Genomic DNA, 23608 nt, shown 5'->3' with positions numbered 1-23608 from the left:
TGGTGCTAAGGGCTTCATCAGGACTGAGGGCAAGAAGGCCAGAGCTCATAAAGAGCCCTAGGCCCAAAGGTCACACATACTAGAAACCCCACTTGGAAAAAAAATGAACCAAAGGATCATGAATTTACATGCTGACAGAACAGGAGAGCTCCGAGATGTCAAAGTGGGAGGGACTTTAGGGCCCACTCATCCTACTTTTTCTTTTTACAGATGAGTAGACTGAGGTGTAATATCATAAAATCGGAGATCAGAGGGATAAGGAACCTTAAATCTCATTTATAGGTGGCTGCTGATAGAGTGCTAGACTTTTAGTAGGAAGGACCTGAGTTCAAATCCAGCCTTGTACACTTACTAGCTGTGTGATTCTAGGCATGTCACTTACCCAGCCTGACTCAGTTCCTTCATCTGTAAAATAAAGACACCTACCTCCCAGGGTAATTGTGAGGATAAAGTGAGATGATATTTGTAAAGCACTATGCAAACCCTAAAGTGGTATCTAAATGCTAGCTGTGATGATTAATAATGGAGAAGGAAGACTGATCTCCAGAAAGGTCATACATGTGTGAAGTGGCAAAGTCAGGATTTGAACCCTTGTCCTCTGACTCCAAATAAAAGCTCTAGGGCCTAGATGGCCCCTGCTAGCTCTAGATCCAGGATCTTTTGATCCATAAACTCTGGGGGTTGAATTATTGGATGGTCTTCCAAGTCAAGGGACTTGGCTGTAGTTTTATGAGCCTGATTCCCAAACATGAAGAAAACAATAAAACTCGTGAAAGACAACAACTCATATTTCCTTAGCACACAATGATTTGCAAATCGTTTGCCTCACAATAGCCCTGTAAGGGAGGGAGGTCAAGAATCATTTAGCTACATTCTATAAAGGAGGAAAAGTAAGGCTTTTGTCCATGGTCACACTGCTATTAAGTAGTACAGCCAGGATTTAAATTCCAGATTTAAAACTTGAAGACCAGGTTCTTTCCGCTGCTCCTAATACTTACTCAGAGGTTACAACCTCTGGGGCAGGAAGTCAGGCTAAAAGAATGGTATTAAGAAGGAAATCATTTCTTCAAATTAACAACTAGGTCTGTACTCATCAAGAAGTTTGTATGAGTCCAAGGAGCCCTGCTCTCATCATCAGTGTCAGAGGAAATTCTTTTTTTTATCGGTTGGGAAAGATCCTGCAATGACTCAATGACTTGACTGGGTACTCCCCACACAACAAGGAATGCAAAAATCACCTCCCTAAACAAACTAGCGGAGGAAAATTATTTTCTTCATTCTCTTAAGATTTTTTTTAATTGCTTTAATTTTTATGGAAAGTGAAGATGGTTAGGTGAAAGGAGATGATGACAATTTTAAAAATATACTTCCCCCTAAATTGTCTGTTTCCCACCTCCTTCCCTACTATACCGACCTACTACAAAACATATCAAATGTAATATCTTGTTTTGTTTTTAAACAGAGAGGGTCTGGACAGGTGAGTTCATTGGTGTAGGGAATACAAGGTCTAGAAACTCCTTCCCCCAATGCAGATACACAGGTCACAAATAATACAGTCTTAGAAAAGGGCTTGAGAGCACAGAAAAAAAAGTTGTGACTTGTCGAGGTCCACTATTGTTTGTGTTTGTCTTTCATTCTCAAGGAGGACCAATGACATCAGGAAGGTGATGTCTTGACTTTCAAGTGAGCTGTATTTAAATGAGGCAAAGCTAAGCAGAGTCATCAGTCTCATTCTTTCCTCCAGAGTCACTGGGGTCCAAAGGCAAGATATAAGTCAGGATGACTGGAGATGGTCCTAGGTGCAGTGACAGACCTAGGCCTTTTTAAGCTTTTTAATAAGTCTTTCCTGGGTCTCAGTTTGTCTAAGGCAACACCCATTTAGTGATTTAAGCCTGGGTAAGAAATGAGGCAAAAGATGGCCTAGTTTGCCTACTTAATAAAAAAGAAATCAAACTGGGAAGGGAAAACTCTCAGGGTTTCTGGTCAGAACAGAAACAACTGCTATTTATACTCCCTCTGAGCCATCAAAACCCAAATAATGACCAAGTAAGGTTTGGGTTGAGACCTATTATTGGTTAATCAGTGAGAGGCAGAGTAATTTGGGCTTAAGGCATGGTCAAGTAGCTCCAGTAGAATCCCAATAGGCTTTACCAAAGCCTGGTTTTCCAGTGCTCTATTTCAAGAAATCATAAATGAAACTACATGGGACAAAAGAGGTAATTGTCCCAGGTATTTTTTTTTAATGATAGAGTAAATAAGTAGGGAGAGAAAAAAATCTCACCCATACCACTACTATGAATCACAGGGAAGACATGAAGCTTGATTTTTCATGATTCCAAGATTGGCTTTCTATCCTTTCTGACACATTGTCCCTTTAGTCATTAAAGTAAGTTGTACTTAGTATACTTTGAAGTTTGAAAACAAAAATACTTTATATCTATAAGAAGTATAATTATATATATATTTGTATATATTGTATTTCTATGTTTCTATCTTATATTATTTGTATTATATATATATACACTTAATAATAATTGCTAGCATTTATATGGGACATAAGGGTACAAAGAGTTGCACAGATATTACCTGATTTTATATTCATATATATACATATACATAAATGTATACATACATATATGCACACATATGGGGGCAAAATTTCTACTTCCTTTATCCCCCACATGTCCATTTTTTACAATGTCTATATTTCCAAGAAGTTTTTATCTCCAAGCCATTTCAGTACATTGAGTCTCAGTTTCCTCATCTATAAAATAGGATTATTGGATAAGATGATTTCTGAAGTCACACTTCCAGCTCCAAAGAGATGACTCTGAGTCTGAATGAAAAAGAATTGACTTTAAAAAAGAAAGGAAAAGAGATAAAACCAAAAAGACCCAACTTTCCCAATGCTAATGTTTCACACAACCAGGCCCTTCTCCCTTTGTGATGATGTCATTTTGCCACAGTTCCAAAGGACACCAGTCCCTAATCATGGCACCTTTTTCCTTGCCTACTTCTACAATCCTGGAGCACAGGAAAGATATTGACTAAAGGCTAAAAGGGGGAATCATCTTAACTAAAGATAAGAATGGGGAACAATCGAATCTTTGAGCTTGAACAGCCTTTAGAGTCTAACCCTACTCAAAGAACACATCTTCTGCCATCCTGACCCCTCAGTATTTGCTTGGACATCATCTAAGACACAATCTTGAAAATATGGAATTGTGAAGTTGCAAGTGGTTTATTACATACATATATGTATATATAATATATACATATAATATTATGAACTGGATCATGAAGGAAACATGACTAAAACAATAAACAACAACAAAAACAACAAATATTCTATATAATGTCTATGTTATATAGACCAATCATAAGATTCTGGCCCTGGAGACCTAAGGGAACCCCAGGGGGCATTCATTCCAATTCCCTCCATTTTATAGTCTGGAAACTTAGCCCCACAGAAGTGAAGGATTTGTTCAAGGTCATATGGGGGTGGGGTTCAAATTTTAGCAGCCAGGGCATTACAAAGGGTTCAACAAGAGTAGAGTCCGGATGTTTCGAATACCCTGTAAGTTTACTTTGGAGCTTGTGCATATTTTCTGAGCCCCAAACATTCCAATCTTTATAAATTCTGACCCTTTTTCTTCTAAGCCTCAGACAAGCAGAAGAAAAAAAGAGAAAACGTAATAGAGCTATAACAAGTGACTATTTATACCAAGCTGAGACATCTTCTCCTTTGCTTAGAGACTTAGGGAAAATAATTGCTTGGAAAGAAAAAAAAATAACCTTTTCAAAAACTGTACTTTTCTCCTCATTTGATTTTCCTTTCTTTTTTTTTAATGTCCTCAAACCAGCAGCAATAATAACAATAATAACAAGAAAGCCCTCTCAGTAGATAACGTGAGTCACTGCGTTTTCTGCACGGATTAGATTTTGGTTGCTCTCTATAAGCAAATCAATAATGAAAAGAACAGCATTTGCATTTCATCAGCTGCTAGCACTTTTATGAAGATACACAACAGGGATGATAATGGCAGTAGGAGACTCATTTTTCCTAGTAGGATTTTAATTTTGCCCTCTCTATCCCAATCTACCCCTTCCTACAGGAACATCTGGAGGGGGTTAAGGAGACAATCTTGTTTCCATTCTAATGGAAACTCATTTTTTTCCCCCAATCATACAAAGGGGAAATGATGTAGGGCAGTCTTCTCCACACTCTTTTCTCCCCTTGTTCTTGTCAACTGGGTTATAGCACAATGGCCAAGCCAAACTTACAAAGGGAGTTGATTAACTTCCTTACCTCTAACAACCATTCCTCAAAGGAGGGAGGATTGGAGGTTGGGAGGCTGATGATTTCAGCCCAATCTTAGAGCTGAAAAGGGAGTTTTCAGAAGATGCTGAGAGATAAGGCCATTGATTCATCAAAGAAGTCCTAGAATAATAAGCAGCAAATTCATAAGAAATCAGGAAAAAGAGGAATTCAGGGATACTTGGGAATATTAATGCATGAACTGAGACACAATCAAAAAGGCAGCGGAGCATAGAACAGCAGTTCTCAAAATGTGGTCCAGGGACCCTGAGACCCTTTCTGGGAGTCTGCAAAGTCAAAACGATTTTATTATAATACAAAGAGGTTTTCATTTCTAATATGGCAAATATCGATAGATGTAACCCACAAACACAAAAGCTCTTGCATGGTCCTCAATAATTTTTAAGACTGATTAGGGGTCCCAAGACCAAAACGTTTGGGAACTGCTGACATAGTGGATAGAATGGTAGACTTGGCAACAGGAACAACAGGGTTCAAATCCTGCTTCAGACACTAGAGCAAATGAGTTTCCTCAGTTCATCTGGGAAATGAGGGGGTTGGGCTCCATGGCCATTTTAAAACTAGTTCTTTGACCCTAAGATCCATAATGACTGCAGTCATGTAAAAAGAAAATGGCGCTACAAATGACCAGAATTCAGATCCATATTATGGCCAGAGAAATGATGACAACATATTCACCTGCTCTCAAAGGGGAGGCAGAAGGACCGAGGATATGGAGTCCTTCATATTCTAACAGAAATAATCAATAGAACCTTTTTTGTTTGTTTTGTGGGACTCCCTTTGTGAGAAAGATGTGGCAGGTGCCATGCCTATGTGGGCGTCCATGAAGTCATGACAACAGAGAAGAAACAAAACAAAAACCTAGGTCTGGGTGTGGTACCTCCATAAAGGTTCTATGAGGGGATGACATGGTAATGGGAAGCAAATTACTGAGAACCAAGGTCATGTCATAGATAGGAAGCAAGAGGCAGAGTTAGGAGACCTGGACCTCTTCTGTTTGGCATTTAAAGTCCTTCGCAGCTGAGTTTCAGCCTCTTTCCAGGCTATTGTCCATTACTCCCCATCTGTGATTCAGCCAAACACTCTGGCCTGTTGTCCCTCATACAGAACGCACCATCTCCAGTCTCCATGCTTCTGCGCAGGCTGTGCTTCCCTGCTCCTAGGTCTGCTGAGTACTCCCTCTTCAGCCCACCTCTCAGGTTCCTTTAGAACTCAGTTCAAGCACCACCTTCTAAGGGCTTTCTTATTTCCCCTTACTGTTAATGGCTCCCACACCTGTTACCTTGTATTAGCTTGTATCTATCTAGCATGGTATCGATTCATAAGTTTGCCATTTTCCTGAATTGAAATGGTTTCCATTCATTTCATCATTCTCTTTGTAACCCTGGTCCCTGGCACATAGTAGGGCTTTCAGTTCAGTCATTTTTTAGTTGTGTCCGACTCTTCATGACCCCATTTGGGGTTTTCTTGGCGAAGATACTGGACTAGTTTGCCATTTCCTTCTCCAGCTCATTTTACTGATAAGGAAACTGAGGCAAACAGGGTTAGGTGACTTGCCCAGGGTCACACAGTTAGGAAGTATGTGAGGTCAAATTTGAATTCAGAAAGATAAGTCTTCCTGACTCCAGGCTTGGTGATCTATCTACTGCTCCAATAATAGGGTTTGGAGATGCTTATTGAGCATTGGAGATGCTTATTTTGATATGAATCTCTCCTCAGATACTTAGCTATGAGACCCTCTAATTTTCAAAAATCTCATCTGCAGCAGCAAGGTGGCACAGTGGATAGAGCACCAGACCTGGAGTCAGGAAGACCTGAGTTTGATCCAGCCTCAGACACTAGCTGGGTAACCCTGGGTAAGTCACTTAACTTCGGTTGACCTCAGCTTCCATATCTATAAAATAAAACTATAAAAGCATCTACCTCCCAGGGTTGTTGTGAAGATCAAATGAGAATATTTTATAAAGTATTTTCAAATCTTAAAATGCAATATAAATGCTAGCTAAAATGTGGTTAATTAACAAACAACTCTTACTTTAAAATGTTCTCTTTTTTCTACTTTATTTTGCTGGGGGGGAGGAGGGTTAGGATCTATGATTTCATCAGTGTTAGAGAACCTCCTGCCCTGGGGGCCCTCACCTAACACCTCTAGGCTTAGAGACTTGCCCAGGCAACCTGAAATTGTAATAAGCAAATGAGAGAATTAATAAAAAGAAATGTATGCAAATGTCAGCTATTACTATTATTGTTGTTGTTGAAAACAATGTACACAATCTCTAAGATTATCAATGAAAGATAAGAAGTTGAAGTTGAAGCTAACATCTTGGGTGGGGTGTACATGGGTCGGGGGGCAGGGGAAAAGCACTGGGGTTTAGTGAAAGGAGTCCTTTGGTCCTTGGGTTCAAAGCCCACCTCTGAAGTTTATTACCTGCATGACCTAGGTAACATCTTTTGTGGGCTTCAGTTTCCACATATGAAAAAATGGGGTGGCAGTGTGTTATGGGAATGGGAACCTGAAGATCTTCCCTGCCCCTTGGCCCTTTGGCAACTTAAGTGACTCTGGGAATCTTCTCTGATTTGAGAATATACTCTGCCCCCTAATAGGTTGAATGTGGTCACCTGGAGCCTGTGGTGGGAGGCTTGTTTTTCAGGACCGCCCACATCTTGTTACTTTGTGATTGGGCAGTGGGTCAAGAGGGTTGTGACATTCTCTGAGCCAGGAGAAGGCTACATATACCCTGATGTAAGGTTTTGCTTTGGGGAGACTCTGGGCAGCCGTTGAGCTCCCAGCTTTGAAAACCCAGATGTTGGTGCTTCCCTCTCTGGTAAACTGAATAGGTATGGATGTAATGGTTGGACAGTTGGAAGCCTGTCTGCTGATGTTTCTATGTCTGCTTGTAACTTCTGTTTGTATTTTCTGAAGTTCAGGGTGTTGACTTTTTCCCCTGAACTAGGTAAATGATACATGTTTGATTAAATTAAGATTGTTAACCCATTTTGAGTTGCTTTCCTTTAGAAAAGCAGCAGATCTAAGAACCTGTGCTAGCAGCCATCCTGGGTATGCTAGGGTACTTGCTGCTACACAGTGTTGAATTAGATGGCCTATAGGGTCCCTTCCGGTTCTAAATCTATGCTTTTATGACCCCATTCAACTCCTGCCCCTGATGGTTACTAACTCTGTGACTTTGGGTCAATCCCTTAATGCCTTAGGCCTCAGTTTTGTTATTAGTAAATGAAGTCTGCTGAATAAGAGAGTGGGGGGGAAGCTCTGTCCTTCTCTAGAACCACAGTCCTACCATCAATGTAGTCATGAAATCCATCAGCCAGGGAGCCCACCAATTGCCCACAGTAAGGAAGAGAAATTGTACTAGGGAGTTTCACTCCTGGCACCTGCACCAAGCCAAAAGGCCTGTGTAGGAAGGCAGGAATTACCTGGCCCAACTCCCATCTGATGGAAGGGCTCACAAAGGAGAATAGGAAAAAGAAAGGTCAATGAGGCCAAACAGAAACCTTTCTACATTCTAACGTTTTCATTGAGGAGGTCAAGAGGCTGCTTTAATCTCAAGAGCTCTCTGCTTTCCAAAGACAGGGTAAAAATACACAAAATAAATAGGATGGTGGTGGAGAGGAAATATGGCTAGACACACATGTATGTGTTTATGTATGCATGTACACACATGCATGTACAGTTATGTGTACATAAATATACATATGTGTATGTATCTATTGTATATGTATGTACATATATGTATGTATAAAAGACTGAACAATATATGTATATATTTAGATCTCTCTACACACATATACATACCCATACCCAAATACATACACACATATATGTGCACATATATGTACACGAACACACCAATTCATTCTGGAAACCCCCAAGGGAGGCAGATGGGAGCTGAGGATACTGGCAAGATTGTTCTCCCATGAGGGGATACCTCTAAATCAGAGAGCTTCTAAGAGATAAACAACTGGTAAATAAGGACTACAAGACAAAAAGGGGTCTCCATGCTCACAAATGTGTTTATTAATATGTAACACATTCTGCACAGGTCTTTTCCAGGCTGCAGAGATCACAGATATTTAACGAGCCTCTACCCACCTGTCCAGACACCCTCTGTCTCTCTGAGGTTTTCTCTGGTGATGCCACACAGGGATTTTCAGGGGCAGTGAGTACCTACCCTGGGCCTGGCTACTCAGGAGGATTATGAAAGGCTGTGGCCCCCACACTCAAGAACCCTGGAGGGCTGGGGAAGACAGCTCCTCCGTGGGCAACCTCCACATTACTTCTGAGATCTGTCCTTTTGATAAAAAAATGACTGATCCCAAACCTGGGCCTGAGATATGACTATGGAGTAAATGAACACATTTCTCACCTACTGCTTAGACCCATCAGCTGCTTAACACCCTCCCATTCTCTCCCAACCCCCCACTCCCAATGCTTTTCTTTAGCTGAGTCCACACCCCTATCAATAGCCTTGATTCCAGCATCACGGATTATGACTCTAGAGATGTGAGAGGCAATGCCTCATCTTGTAGAGGGGAAACCAAGGCTCAGAGAAGTGAAGGGACTTGCCCAATATGGTCCCAAGGGCAGGGGTCTTTCCTCTGTGTTTCCCACTGGAAAAATACTGCTATACAACATCACAGATGTGGAAACAGGCTTAACATGACTGTACATGTATAACCTATATCAGACTTCGTGCTGTTTGGGGGAAGGGAAAGAGGGAGGGAGAAAAATCTGGAACTCAGAACCTTACAGAAATGAATGTTGAAAACTGTCTTTATAGGTACATGTAATTGGAAAAAATAAAATACTATTAGGTGCAAAAAAATTAAAATACTGTTATTGAGGGGATTCCCAGAGCCCTCAGAGGGAGAATCATTCCCTTTCTCCCATAGACCAAGAGGGCTCTCTCCGGTCTTACTGCTTACATTCTACCCATTTGTGGGTCTTGGACATAATTCAGCAATAAAATCAGAACCTATAGGATTAGGTCCTTAGTTTCAAAAAATGACATTTTAAAAGTCTTTAGTCATTTGTCTTTTTAAATTTAAATTTATTAACATATATCTTTGTTAATATAAATTTAATTTTAGATTCCATCAAAAAACATTTTAATGGAATTTTAGAAAAATCACTTGTTTATGGAAGCTGTGGAACAGCTTCCTTTTTTCAAAACTAACAAGACTTTCCCTTCCTCCCAAAGCAAAGGTCCAAGCTGGAAAGTCCCTGCAGTCAGCCTGCCACGTCATCTCCCCATGGCTCCCACCTACCTTTCCAGTATCTCCGGTTACTCCTCTTCATGCATGCTTATGGTCTAATCAGGTCCCATATACAACATTCCCTCTCCCACCTTTGTGCCTTTGCAAAGAGGTCTCTAATTTATTCTTTATCTCTTAGAGTGCTCATCTTCCTTTAATAATAACAATAGCTAACATTCATATAGCAACTATATTCCATTCACTATGCTAAATGCTTTACAAATATCTCATTTGATCCTTACAACTCTGGGGGGTGAGGGCTACTATTTTCTCCATTTTGCAGATGAGAAAACTGAGGCAAACAGTTTAAGTGATTTACTCAAGGTCACACAGCTAAAAAAAAGTGTCTGAGGCTGGATTCACACTCAAGTCTTCCTGACTCCAGGCCCAGAGACTGATCCACTGAGCGGCTGACTGCCACTTAGGCATATACAAATCATCTCAGATGCCCTGTCCTCCAGCCCTTCCTGTTTTCTACCTCCCGAAATTATATATACTTTGTATATATTGAATTATACATATTATATATCATTGCATATGCTTTCAATCAGTCAAGTATTTATTGGGCATCTATTATATGGCAGGTACCATACCGAACATCTGGAACGTCAAGATAAAATGAAACAGACTCCACGACATCAAAGAGCTCGGCCTCTGTCAGGGAAGCAGATATGACAGCTCTAAGTATAAAATACAAGGTAATTTAGGGAGGGAAGACATAACCGGGGAGGAGATGGGGGAAGGTTTCCTGTAGAAGGTGGCATTGGCACTGAGTCCTTGAAGGTAGGGAGGGCTTCTATGGGTAGAATAAAGAGGATGTGAGTCCTAGGCCTGCGGTTCGGGCTGTGCAAAGACCAGAGATGGAGGAAAACCTAAGAGAGGTCTGATCTGGAGGACCACTGAGTGCCAGAGGGGAAATCCTATTCAGCAAGAAACTGATGGCTTATCTGTGTGCAGTTTGGCCTCTAACTCCCCCTTCCCCACTGGAGGAAAATGAAAAACTCCTGACCCCAGGGAGCATTTTATTATTGACATTATAGCCTCAATGCCTAGTACACTTCTCTGCACACAGTAGCCTCTTAATAATTTTTTGCTGAAACAAATTGAGTTATAAAAAGGATTTCAAGATTGACCAACCTCACCTACAAAAACCGATCGCAGATTAGGCCCCGGGAGCGAGCTCTAATTTACTTAAATAAATGAGCTCTCATTTCCCCCAGTTACTCAATCCCATAATACCAGTAGAGCAGATATAATTGCAAAGCAGGTAGGCTGGGCTCCTACCACTCTGCCAAGTCAATGCCAGAGAATGTGGAAAAATTACAGGGTATAAATTTAGCAGGGTGGGTCCCCACACGCACTCCTGCAAATTACACAGTCCCTTGCTAGTAGAAAGCACATTAATTACTTCAGTGGCATACAGTATTTACCCATACCCTGTGCTTTGTGAGAGTTGGGCTAGTCTCCCCAAGTAATAAAGGAAGATTAAAGCATAAATAAATAAAGCCCACAGGGCAGGTGGGGGTTTTCCAAAGCTCTTAGAGGGGAAATTGTTAACTCTCCCTCACAGACCAAGAAGGATCCTTCTGGGTCTCCCATTTTCATTCATCCATCCATTCATTCACACACTCATTCATTCATTTAACAAATAGCTGGAGGCAGAATGATTTTAATATTCTGGAGAGATCAATAGGACAGGTAACAATAACGGAACTAAGCAGTACACAATTCACACACACACACACACACACACACACACACACACACACTCCAACCACAGCAGCACTCATAAAAAAACAGAGCTCCCCGACTCAGAAATCCAGAAGCCATTTTAGGGATTGAGCCCATGTCCCTTATTTTCCAGAGGATACTTTGGAATCTGTGTGAATATGGATGGAAAAGTTGGCCAGGTCCCAACGTGGGAGTTTGTTTTGCTCAACTATAAATATTTGTTACAAGAGTTGTATTTTTTTTTCTTCCAATTGGTTAAGGGGAGAGAGAAAAAACAGATTTTTGCTCACTGAAAAAAAAATAAATTAAAATTTTAAAAAGTTCACCTTGGTAAGTTGTGGGGGTGGTACCCACCCCACCCCCCAGCTCTTTTCATTCAGCTGACACAGCATGCTCTGGAGATGCCAGCAGCATTCCTTTGTAGGGACCAGCTCTAGATGCCGATCGGTGATCTCAAGTTGAAAGTCTTCTGAATATCTGAGTAATCCAGAGCTCTTGCACAGCTAAAACAGGGAGGATTCTTTTCTCTGGAGGATTCCTATCTACACCCACGAGCACTGCTGACTGACATCACTGATTTTGTATCTAGTAACATCACCATTTCTTCTATTCAGAGTGTAGGGAAAGATCATCTTCTGTAAGACACGCAGCACACAGGATCATAGATTTTGAGCTAGGACTGGAGAAGACATGAAGTCCAAACCACCCATTTTAAAGGTGGAGAAACTGAGGTTTGGAGATCTCAAGTCACTTGTCCAGTGTCCTGTCACATAGCTTAAATGTCTGCACGGGATTTGGACTCATAAGTCCCTGCCATTGTGACAGATTCTCAGCAAACGGATGAAACCTCACTTTGCCCCTTTCGTCACCCTGACACAATAGTGCCAACAATCATCCATTTTCAAACATATTAGCTTTCTAGTAGCGGGAGAGGAGGAAGTCTACATTTTATTAAAAATGGAAAAGAAGAAATTCAAGAGAGCTGAGAAGAAAGTCCTGTGTACATTTCCCAACAGAGGATAAAGTTCGATGTCATAGAGATATAAAATTATATAGTGTTGTCTCTCACTTTTTAAAAGTTAACAGTGAATTCAGTTTATTCAAAAGGAGTGCATTTAAGAGCAGATCTCTCTCCCAACTACAGATGATGGTATATGATAAGTAGCTCGCCTTTACTATTAAGAAGTTCTGCTCATCTAGGGAAAAATCTTCTCAACAAAAAAAAATCAAGGTCAACCCAACCCAGTTAATTAGAACAGACAAAAGGAAGCAATTGAGACTTCAGTAAAGATGCTACAAGATGTAGCAGCTGGGTTCTGCCTCGAGGGACCCAACAGCACGGCCCATGAGCTGGGTCCATGTTTTTTTTTTGGCTTTAACCATTTGAATCCCACAAAGTCAGGCTACCAACCTCCAAGCTTGAGAGAAAGACCACCAGCCCAAGTGGAAAAGGCAGAAATAGAGAATACCGAGAATAATCAGGCACTTTTCCTCCTACCTCCCAAAACAGCTCCCAGATAAAGAGAGAAAGGTATAAGAGGTGCCAGAAGAAAGGCCACCAATAGGCAAGAGGTGCCAACAAGCAAAGATGCATCCATGGTCAAAACAGCCCTAACTACTGACCTCTATGGGTTAAATTATCATATGAAGTGGCATACAGGGTCCTACCTGCCTGACTCTGCATAGCACGTTAGTCAAAAAGTTCCAGGTCACATCATTCCTGTAAGATCCTTGGAAACCAACTTTCCCTCTGATTCATTAACTCTCTAAGAAAGCCTTCCAACTGCCATTTGGTGGCATTTCCTGCTGAGGGAGGCTGGATGTCTCTGAAACAAAGAGACAGGTAAAAATGAGTAATCCAACTCTCCCTCTCAGCTGACCAGGCCACTTTCTGGCCCATTGGGATCTGAGCATGGCATGATGATATCAAAGCCTGTCAGAACCAGAAGAAACCTTGAACAGCTCGATATACTAAAGGACATGGGGGGGGGGAGAAAAAAACAACCAATACCATTTTGAAGGTTGCTTTTGTATGTTAAGAATGAATATACAGGGGCGGCCGGGTACACAGCGAGTAAGAGCACCGGCCCCAGTGTCGGGATGACCTGGGGATGGAATCCTGGCTCAGACACTTAGCACCCACCCAGAAACACCTGGCCGTGTAACCTTGAGCAAGTTACTTAATCTCAGTTGCTTAAAAAAAAAAAAAAGAATGAATATACAAAGACAATGGAAACAAAGAGCTTCCCCCACCCCATCAACAATGAAATAGTCTCTACCCCAAGGTGTTCACATACTACAGAAGAGAAAACAACATGAACAGCAAGAATGATATAGAAGAGAGTTGGATTTGACCTTGCAGGACCTGGGATCAAATCTTGGCCACTTCCTGGCTTTGGGGGAAAAAAAAGCTTCAGTTTTCTCATCCACAAAATAGGGACATTCAGCTACCTGCTCTATGTACAAGCACTTTGGAAACCTTCAAAGATTATATACTTGAAGCATTACTGTTATGCCCAAGGGAAAGAGGTTCGAGGGCTCTGGAATCAGACAATTTGGAGTAAAGCCTAGCTCTGATGCTTCCTACCTCTATGGCCTTGAACAAACCGATTAACCTCTCTTGGTCTCAGTTTCCTCTTCTGGAAATTAGAGAGTTAGAACAGCTGGCCTCTGAGGCCCCTTCCAGTTCTCTACCTTTCACCAATGATCTTTCCATTTCTAAAGCTATGATTGTTGATAAGTAAATATAAAGTATATGTCAACACAAAATAATTTCATGTGGGTAGCAGCATTAATTAGCTGGGAAGTGGGAGGGGGGATCAGGAAGGGGCTTCTGTAAGAGGGGACACCTTAATTGTACTTTGATGAATTTTGAGTGGCAAAGGTGGGGGAGGTGCCTTCCCTTACAGCAACACTGCTTGGTAAGTAAATGTCCATTTTACAAATGGGAAAACTGAAGCCCAGAGAAGTTCCGTGACTCATAGGTCAGGATCCTTAGAAGCCGTCAAATCGAATTCTCCTGATTTTATGATGAGAAGTTAGGTGACTCACAGAGAGTCTCACAGCCAGTGTGAGAACCTGGATTTGGCCAAGGCTTTTATCCCTACAGGAGCAGAGCTCTAAATCCCAAAGGCACCTAAAAGAACAGGTGAACGACTGACCTCCAGGGCTAATTCCACTGTCCAGTCCTTGAAGTGAAGGAAACTAACCCAGGGTCTAATTTGTCTCTCTAAAGACCGTTATTATCAGCAAACTGCTTTTTTTTTAATGGAGTTTTTCTCAGATGGACCATTTTTAACAAAAGCAATAACTTCCCTGGTAATGAGGCTATTTCAAATTGGTCTTATCACTAGGCTAAGTCAGAGGGTTCTCAGGCAGCCAGCCTGGGCCCCAACTTGAAACCTCAGCATTCTGAGAGATCCTTAGCATTCTTCATCTTCTAGGCATCTAGCTGTGCTGAGTGAGGTGACTCCCCAGATGGGCCAGTGAAGGGACCCTCCCCCCAAGAGGATCCTCCCCAGATCGCATCTGAACTGGCCCCAAAGCCAGACTCCACGTGATCTGACCCAGCGGAGGGTGTCTCACTGGTGAAAAGAACAGAGTCACCGAATGTAGGCCAGGGGAGAACGCTTCAGTGACTTGGTTATTAAATGAGTTTATTCCATTTGCTGGATGCTCCCTATGTTTAATCCCCTCTAGGAATGTTTGCTGATATCATGGGGTGAAGGGGGGAAGAAAGGGAGGAAGAAAGTCATTATCTACTATAACAAACTGGCATCTCTAGGAGAGTGTGCTTACAAAGACAATACCTCCATGCAAACACACCCTCTGAGCCACACTTGGGATTTCTTCTGGGTGTGGGGACTCTCCACCCATTCAGCATTATCACTCCTTTGTAATCTATAGTCTTAGAAAGTACCTAGGGTCACCACAAGGTCAATAACTTAGGCAAAGTCAGAGAGAGAACTTGGACTTTGTTCTGAAGCTGGCTCTCTAACCACTACACAACCCTGCCTATCATATACAGTGTGTCCCAAAAATCTTTTAAATATAAATAGCTTTTTTTTTAAAGCAAGGCAATTGGGGTTATGTGACTTGCTCAGGGTCACAAACCAATGTTTACTCATGTCTTCTTGGGATTCCAAGGCCAGGTGTTTATCTCCACAGTATGCCATGATGTTATTGATTTGGTTAAAACCTACTCCTTTCTGTGCATAGAAGCCTATCAGTCCTAGCCAGGATCATGGGATTTAGAACCAGAGGGAATCTCAGAGATTACAGAGCCCAAAGTCTTTGTCTTCTAGAGGAAGAGACTGAAGGCCAGAGAGATGAAGAGAGCCAGCCAAGGTTATGCATGCTATAAATGGCCACACTGAACACAGAAGATGCCTACGTCATCACTCGGCCAATCCACAAGCATTTATGAAGGATCTCCAACATGCTAGGCACAGCCTTAGATGCTTGGGTAAAGGTCCCTTCAGTCAAAGAGCACACATTTTACAATCAACAATCACAATCTACAATAGGCAACCACATAATTTACAATCAATCAACAAACAGTTATTAAGTGCCTATTGTATTTCAGGCACAGTCCAGCTGCTGGGGCTACAGATAAAATGCTAACAGTCCCTTTCTTCAAAGAGCTTACATTTTGCAATCAACAACCAGTTATTAAGTACCTACCCTGTTCCAGACACAAAGGTGCTGGGAATACAAAGATAAAATATTAACAGTCCCTTTGGTCAAAAAGCACACATTTTACAATGAAGCAACAGTTAAGCACCTACCGGATTTCAGGGACAGTCCAGATGCTAGGGATACAACTAAAATACTAATAGTCTCTTCCTTCAAAGGGCTTACATTTTGCAACTGATGTGCAGTAATTAAGCACCTCGTGTATGCCAGGCATGTCCGAGGTGCTGGGGATAGCCATCAAACACATTCTTACTTTTGAATTGGGGGCCATCTCTAGTTGTTCTGATCTATGTCTGGCCACTGGACCCAGATGGCTCTGGAGAAGTGAGTGAAGCTGTTGACTCTGCACAGCCCTCCCTCACTTAAATTCACTTGCAAGTCACAACATCCCCTTCCTGATGTCATGGTCCTCTTCGAGGAAGATAAACAACAGCTTTTGAATTAGAGGAAAAATTTCTCCAGATCAGGCTTAGCACACCAGAAAGATGACGGATTTGAAGTGGGAGGACCTGGATTCAAATTCTGCCTTTGCTACCTACTCCCTGTGTCACCTTGGGCAAGTAACTTCATATCTCTGAACCTCTGTTTCCCAATAATAAGGGGGTTGAATGAGATGGCCTCTAAGCAGCCTTCTGGCTCTAAATCTATGAGGCAATGAACCATATGACTTTGCTGGGTCTCAGTTTCCTCATCTGCAAAATAAGGGGATTGGAACAGATGGCCTCTAAGGTTCCTTGACAGCTCCAAATCTATAATTTTATAAACTAGTCCAATCCTTATCTCTTTTTAGTAAAACAGTGAAGCAAATGAGGCCCCAGAAAAGGAAGAAAGTTACCCAATATTGCACAGTGGTAGAACAAAGCAGAGGCCAGCTTCCAACCCAGCTCTTCCATCCCACCCCCTCCAGGGCTCTTTCTAAAACCCTGTGATATCAAATATGCCAGACCATCTACAGAAGAGCATCTGGAAATGTCACTGGGCAGTCCTAAGTGTTTAATATGCTCTAAGGCCAGGGGTGGGGAACCTAGCCTAGAGGCCAAGAGGCCACTGGCAGCAGCAGGGCAGCAAGTTCCCACACCCCTGATCTAAGTACCAGGCTAAATGCTGGAGGTCCAAAGAATGGTAAAAAATAGACAAACCAGGCCCTGCCCTCAAGCTGCTGACATTCAAATGAGGGAGACAACATGCAAACATGTAGGCATCAGAAAGGAGGAAGAAGAGGGATTAGATGGTATGGGAGCCAGACAGCGAGCTGGAAGGAAACAAGGCATCTTCTGTCTCAGGTAAACACCTTTTACCAGCACTATGTTTACAGAATTGTAGGGGGAAAAATATCCAAAACAACATTTAAATTCATGCGTGTCCTCATTTATCCAGGAAATGTTCCTGCAAATATTTAAGCAAATAAGTAACTGAGGAGGTAGTGTATTACAACTGCCAAGTGTCGAGCAAAACTATTATTTTAATAAGTCACCTTGGGTACAAGTGGGTTCTTGGTAGGTCCTGGAAGAAGGACTGCTTCTGGGAAGCATGGACTCAATCTCAAGAGATGGAAGGGTCCATCCTTGGACACTGCGGACAACTGCTACCTGAGCAGGGACTTTCTCCATAACAAGCCTGCAACTGGTAAGCTAGGCTTGGCTGGAAGACATCCAGTGATGGGAAACTGACCCATTCCACGTCCCCAAATGTTAGAAGACAGCCAGGTGGCTCAGAAGATAGAGCTCCGGGTCTGGAGTCAGGAAGATCTGAGTTCAAAACTGGCCTTAGACACTTAGTAGGTATGTGACCCTGGGCAAGTCACTTAACCTTGTTTGTCTTAATCCGCCAGAGAGGGAAGTGACAAACCACTCTACTTCTTTGCCAAGAAAACCCCATGGACAGCATTGGCATGCTACGGTTCACAGGGTCACAAAGAGCTGCACAAGGCTGGATGAATGAACAATTAAGAATTAAGATTTATGTTAATTTAACAATTAACAATTATGAATTAACAATTAAGACTGCATAGAGTCTAATTTGCCTTTTTGTAATTTTGTTCTGATTCTGCCCCAGGTCTTTCAGATGTTTTTCCTCAAAGACAGGTTAGGGTCAATGGATGAGAAGAGCAAAGTAATCACAATATCAATGATAATTCTGTCTTATATATGCCACTTTAAGCAATTTTTTTTAAATTTCAGCTGACCCTCAAACTAATCCTTTGAGAGAGGTGCTATTATGATCTCCATTTTACAGATAGAGAAACAGAGGCTGAGCAAGGGTGAGTGATTTGTCCAGAGTTGAATAGTTAGTAAATATCTGAAGCAGAATTCAAACCCAGGTCTTACTGAGGTCAAGTCCAAGGCTCTCTATTTCATCTAAAAACCTTAAATGTTTCCACTAAATGATAGGAAGTGAAATAACATTTCAGGGGGTGGTTAATTCCATAGGTACAACATCATAAATGGACAGTTGGCTATTCAACAAGACTGCTGGGTTTTGTAACTTGAAAATAGGGTTTGGAGAATATGTTTATGCACCCTGGGCAAGTCCCTAGCCCTCTTTGGACTTTGAGTTTCTCAACTACAAAATAAGGAGGCTGGACTAAATGATCTCTAAACTTTCTTTCAGCTATGAAACAATACTACTCCACAGTAAACTTTATGTGGGGTATGCTTGCCCATGCAATCAAACTGATAAGGCATTATTGCTTATTACTGCCTCACCAGAGTACACAGTACAAATCAAGATTCATCATCCAATCCTGAGACCCCTTATTAGCCCAAATGAGCCCTTCTACACCTGGCACTTCCACTTTCACTTACTATACCTAGAGTTTTATTTTAATCATGGGGGTGGGGGGTGGAGGGTGGCGTGGAAAGAAGGCTGTTTGCAGGCTCATCTGGTCAACTCCAAGCTTCATCCAGCACTGAGAAAACCATCTTGCTTTACCCCACCCCCACTCTACTCCCAGATGTAAATTCCTTGGACTTGAGCATACACACACTGTCACACACAAAGAGAGCCATTACTAGCTGCACACCCCAGAGAAATCCAAGCAACATATTCTGCTTCTGATCTTAAAGAAAAATGCTCCTGTTTCTAAAGGGCTCCATGTGGAACATGATTCCCCATAATTCCGGCTATTAAAGTCCTGATGGAAGAGGAGAGTAACTGGTCAAAAGCAGTTCCTTCGCCCAGCAAACCTGCATTAATAATTCAGCCACTAATGGCTGAGAAACCAGAGCATGCTCGTGAGGCCTGAGTTCTGCAGTCCTTCATTATGTTGGTGGCGTCTCTGATAGCAGAGATTGCCTTTATTCACCCCTCTTTGTTGTCTTAAAGAACCTGTCATCATCACACCAAGGGGAAGTGATGACTATGGGGAATCTAACGGATAAATACCACTCCTATATGCTTTAAATTTACAGCTCTCATAAAGCCTGCAAAATGCGATAAACCATTATAGGTTGGTCCTGTCTGCCTGGAGTATACCACAATTCATTTCACCACATCTGAGTGTAATATGGAACATGTTCTATGACTGGAGAGATTGATTTAGCCTATCCAGGTCCCTACCGTGCATACATGGGAGATGTTTAGAAGCCAACTTGGAGGAGTAAGACAGGGGGATATCCTTTTGTCCAGCCATTGGTAGGTTTGCTGCCTTCATCATTCAGCAAGTCCAAGATGCTTGAAGAAAGCTCAGACAGCACTTGGCAGAACTCACTTAAAAACCCAAATACTGGAAGGATTGGGCTGTTCAGATGTACATGAGAACTCTGGCCCAGGACACTGTCCAGAGAACAAAATAATGAAAAAGTTGTGAGTCAACACAAACCAGCCCAGAACACTGAGTAACTCTTTGGTGTGGTGCCTTAATCATGAAGGGCTGTGGAAGGAAGCTCACACTAGTTCTGCCTGTGTCTGTATGTGAGTGATTTGGATAGAATGTTCCATTTGTAAGAGTCTTCCCAAAGGTTGCATTCAACTATTAGAAGAAATGGATGGACATAATTTTCCATTTTTCTCATTCAATGCTTTTCCCCACTGAGAGTGGTTTAGTAGCCAATCTTAGGATTAGAGATTTAAAGTTGGAAGGGACCCTAGAGGGCATCAAATTTAACCCCCCTATTTTACAGATGAGGAAACTGAGGCCCAGAGACACAGAATGCTTCACTCAGGGTCATACAACTAATAAATGGCTGCAATAGGATTTGAATGCATGTACTCCAAGCCAGGAAGAATAATCATTACTTACACGTCTTTAAGGTTTTAAGATTTTCAAGACATTTCCCTCATAACCACCCCGTGAGGTAGATAGTACAAGCACAATTAGCCCATTCTTCAGATGAGGAAACTGAACCTCTGTGAGGTTAAGTGATTTACCCATGATCTCACAGTTAATGTAGGATCTGAACACAAATATCCAGACTCCAGGTCAAGCATTTTGGCTATCACATTACACTGTCTCCAAACCACAATGAAAAGCAGTTCAGTCTACCCAGTTTTCTTGCTCAGAAAATACACATATTTGAGTTAGCTGGCATGGTATAACACTTGTCAGAACCATGTACCCATTCGGTAATAAGACTCTATGCCAGGCTGTCAGAAAGCAACCAGCAATCCTCCACAAGAAACAAGGTCATTTAAAAGACAGCAACCAAATAGTTGGGAGTGGCTCTTTATCACTTCATCTAGGAAAGGGACCTGCTGCCTTCTTGATAAGTTTCATTGGTTAACACATGATTTGATCTAATGTTGATAAATTATCAAGACCACAGGAAATAAAACTGATCCCAAGAGACAAAGTACAGACTGCCCTAGAGTCTCCCATAGCACCAGAGGTTCACAGAATGTTGGGACTATTCATTCTATGTTTTGGAAGGTGACTGGTCACTGGAATGGTTTATGCCCTCCACCTTTATCAAGTGGCTGCTTTGGGCATCAGCCCTGTGTCAGAAGCTGCTGGGGATACCAACAAAAATATAACATGTAGGCACTGGAGAGACTTAGTCTAGTGCCAGCAATCAGACACACACCTCAGTGCTTTAGAACAGCAGTCATGCCATCCAAGTGGCTATTTCCTCCACTGATGCAGCTCACAATCCTTTCTCCAAGGGAGAGCCAGGAGTTAGGTGTCTTTAGGGTCCATAAGAACCTTCAGGGCAAATCTGTTCCTTTGTCATTCTGATTCCAGCACCTGGGACAGAGCCTCATACCTAAGGTAGGTGTGAATAATGAATCCTTTTGAAGCTGGGTCACATTTTCTGAATTCACACTGAATTACTTCCATTGGGCTCGAAGTGATTACCATATTTTATATAATTATAACTTCAAAGAGAACAAGTTTAAATACATAGGCCACTACACAGGATTCATCACTCACATTAATCGGGACCTAATGTTGGCAGAATTGGAAAAAAAGAAATCAATCCCCTCCCCTTCCATTCTGTTTAGCTTTTTGGTAGTGAGCCTTCTCTAATTTTGGCAGGTTGGTCCCTCCAAACAGCAGCTGTCACCTATGTTCAATGGCTTTCCAAGTCATGCGACTTATAAGAACACTGCTGAGCTGTCCTATCCCCTTCAGAACTCAGGGTTGCCGTCATGATCAAGAGGACTGAAAAGGAGATCAGAAAGCATATGAATAATATCAATTCAATGGGGTGGCTAGGTGGTGTAGTAAATAGAACAAAAGCCCTGGAGTCAGGAGGACCAGAGTTCAAATCCAGACTCAGACACTTAACACTTAATAGCCATGTGACCTTGGGCAAGTCACTTAACCCCAACTGCCCTGCCTTCCCCCTCCAAAAAAAAAGGCAAAATAATAATAATAATAATGATAATGATAACAATTCAAGTCAAAAGGTAAAGTGATTAAGAGAAGTTTATTAATCCAGTCTAGCTTTTACAGACTTGTGTAAAGTTTGCAGACCATTTTACATCCATGACCTCATTTGAGACTCCTTCTAAGACAGGAAAAGGATAGAAGGAAGGGGAACAAGCATTGATTAAGCTCCTACTATGTTCCAGGCACTGTGCTAAGCTCTTTACAAATATCATATCAATTGATCCTCACAACCCTGAGAAGCAAGTGCTGAAATGATCCCTATTTTGTAGTTGAGGAAACTGAGGTTAAGTGACTTGGCCAGGATCATACAGTGTCTGAGTGTCTCAGGCCAGATTTGATCTCAGATCTTCCTGACTCCAGGTCCAGGACTCTATCCATTGTACTACCTCCTGGCCTGTGATTTCATTGCTATAGGGAATTTCCCCTACTACTAAAGGCTGTCACTTTCTCTGAAGCTTACAGTCTTAGAAGCACGGTTCTATAACATATTTCTGACTGTGTTCACTTTTGCCAGTCTGGTGAAGCTTATATGAACCCATTCTCAGGATCAGGTTTTTAAATGCGAAAAACAAAATACTAGGATTGCAAAGGAAACCAATTATATTGAAGTACAGTTATCAAATTAAAACGACAAGAAACTCAACCCCCAGTTGAGGTCCCTTGCTTTAGAAGGCTGCCTTTAAGTGACTTGTCCAGGGTCACGGTGCTAGTGTGTGCCAGAATGAGACTTGAACCCAGGTCTCCCTTGCCACCTACACACAGCTAGCTGCAGCAGCAAGGTACCTGGAGGGAGAAAATGGAAGAGTCATGTGCTACAAGAGTCAAACCAATGCAACCTCCTTGATCACTACTTTCTCTCAGATCCTGATGGAGACAGCCCAGAGCCTTTAAATCAACGACTGTAGGAAGCTAGGAAATATACAAGAATCATGCTTTCTTTGGTTTGGTGGAAAGGCCCTCAAGCAGTTACTAAACTGTCTTCAAAGTTGACAGGAGCCAGGCACATTGGCCCATATTTGTAATCCTAACCATGGGGGAAGCTGAGGCTTATCCAAGAGGGCCGGAGAAGTCTCACTTTGAGATTCCTAGTAGCCCACAGGCTCAGGTCCTAGGTCACCAGGACAGCCACCAGGCAGCCAGGCTGCCTCTCCATTTCTGAGGCACAAATTAGCAGAAGAGAAGGGAGGTCATGCACTGACCCTGCACTGACCCACTGAGCCATCATTCCTTCTCTCTCATTCACTCACTCACTCATTTATCTGCAGGTTCAGAGGCCTGGCCTGTGCTGGGGGAAGAGGGCAGGCAGGAAGAAAACAAGCAAGAAAATGGATTTCAAAACCCAGGCCTGGCCTTCTCTAGAAGGGAATCCTTCTCTCTTTTCTGTCCCAGTCACCCCTGGAATTCTGACTTGCACTGGAATATGCTAAGCCAATCAGATGTCTGAGTTAGAGTCAGCATCCACATAGAGAACCAAGGTCCCTTAGGACAGGTGAGCCTGCTTATCATGAAAACAGAGCCGGTCAAAGCTCCCCTAGTGATCAACAGGCATTCATGAGTAGCCCCTGTACTTCCGGCCTGGGCAGCATAAGAAGGGTGTCTTCTTGCCTTCCTTCCTTTCTTTCCTTCTTCCTTCCTCTCTTTCTTTCTTTCCTTCTCCCTTCCTTCATTCTTTTCTTTCTTTCTTTCTTTCTTTCTCTTCCTTCCTTCCTTCCTTCCTTCCTTCCTTCCTTCCTTCCTTCCTT

At 42.2% G+C, this 23608-nt stretch overlaps 1 protein-coding gene across 4 annotated transcripts in view; it reads right to left on the bottom strand.

Annotated features, from left to right (window-relative positions):
* LDLRAD3 (low density lipoprotein receptor class A domain containing 3) overlaps positions 1 to 23608 on the bottom strand; it is a 272832-nt gene that overhangs the window by 195885 nt on the left and 53339 nt on the right. Inside the window, exon 1 of one of the 4 annotated variants that reach the window (XM_069091436.1) lies at positions 11668 to 12651. The exons of the other annotated variants lie outside the window; for them this stretch is intronic. The gene's annotated coding sequence lies outside the window, so the exon portion shown is untranslated. Of the gene's footprint in view, positions 1 to 11667; positions 12652 to 23608 lie in introns of those variants that run through there. 4 annotated transcript variants of the gene reach the window in all.

Source organism: Petaurus breviceps, unplaced genomic scaffold, assembly GCF_028583685.1.
Source record: "Petaurus breviceps papuanus isolate PSGF00001 unplaced genomic scaffold, PetGlider_PUasm1.0 188, whole genome shotgun sequence".
Lineage (NCBI taxonomy): Eukaryota > Metazoa > Chordata > Mammalia > Diprotodontia > Petauridae > Petaurus > Petaurus breviceps.
This window is presented reverse-complemented; position numbering and strand designations above follow the sequence as displayed.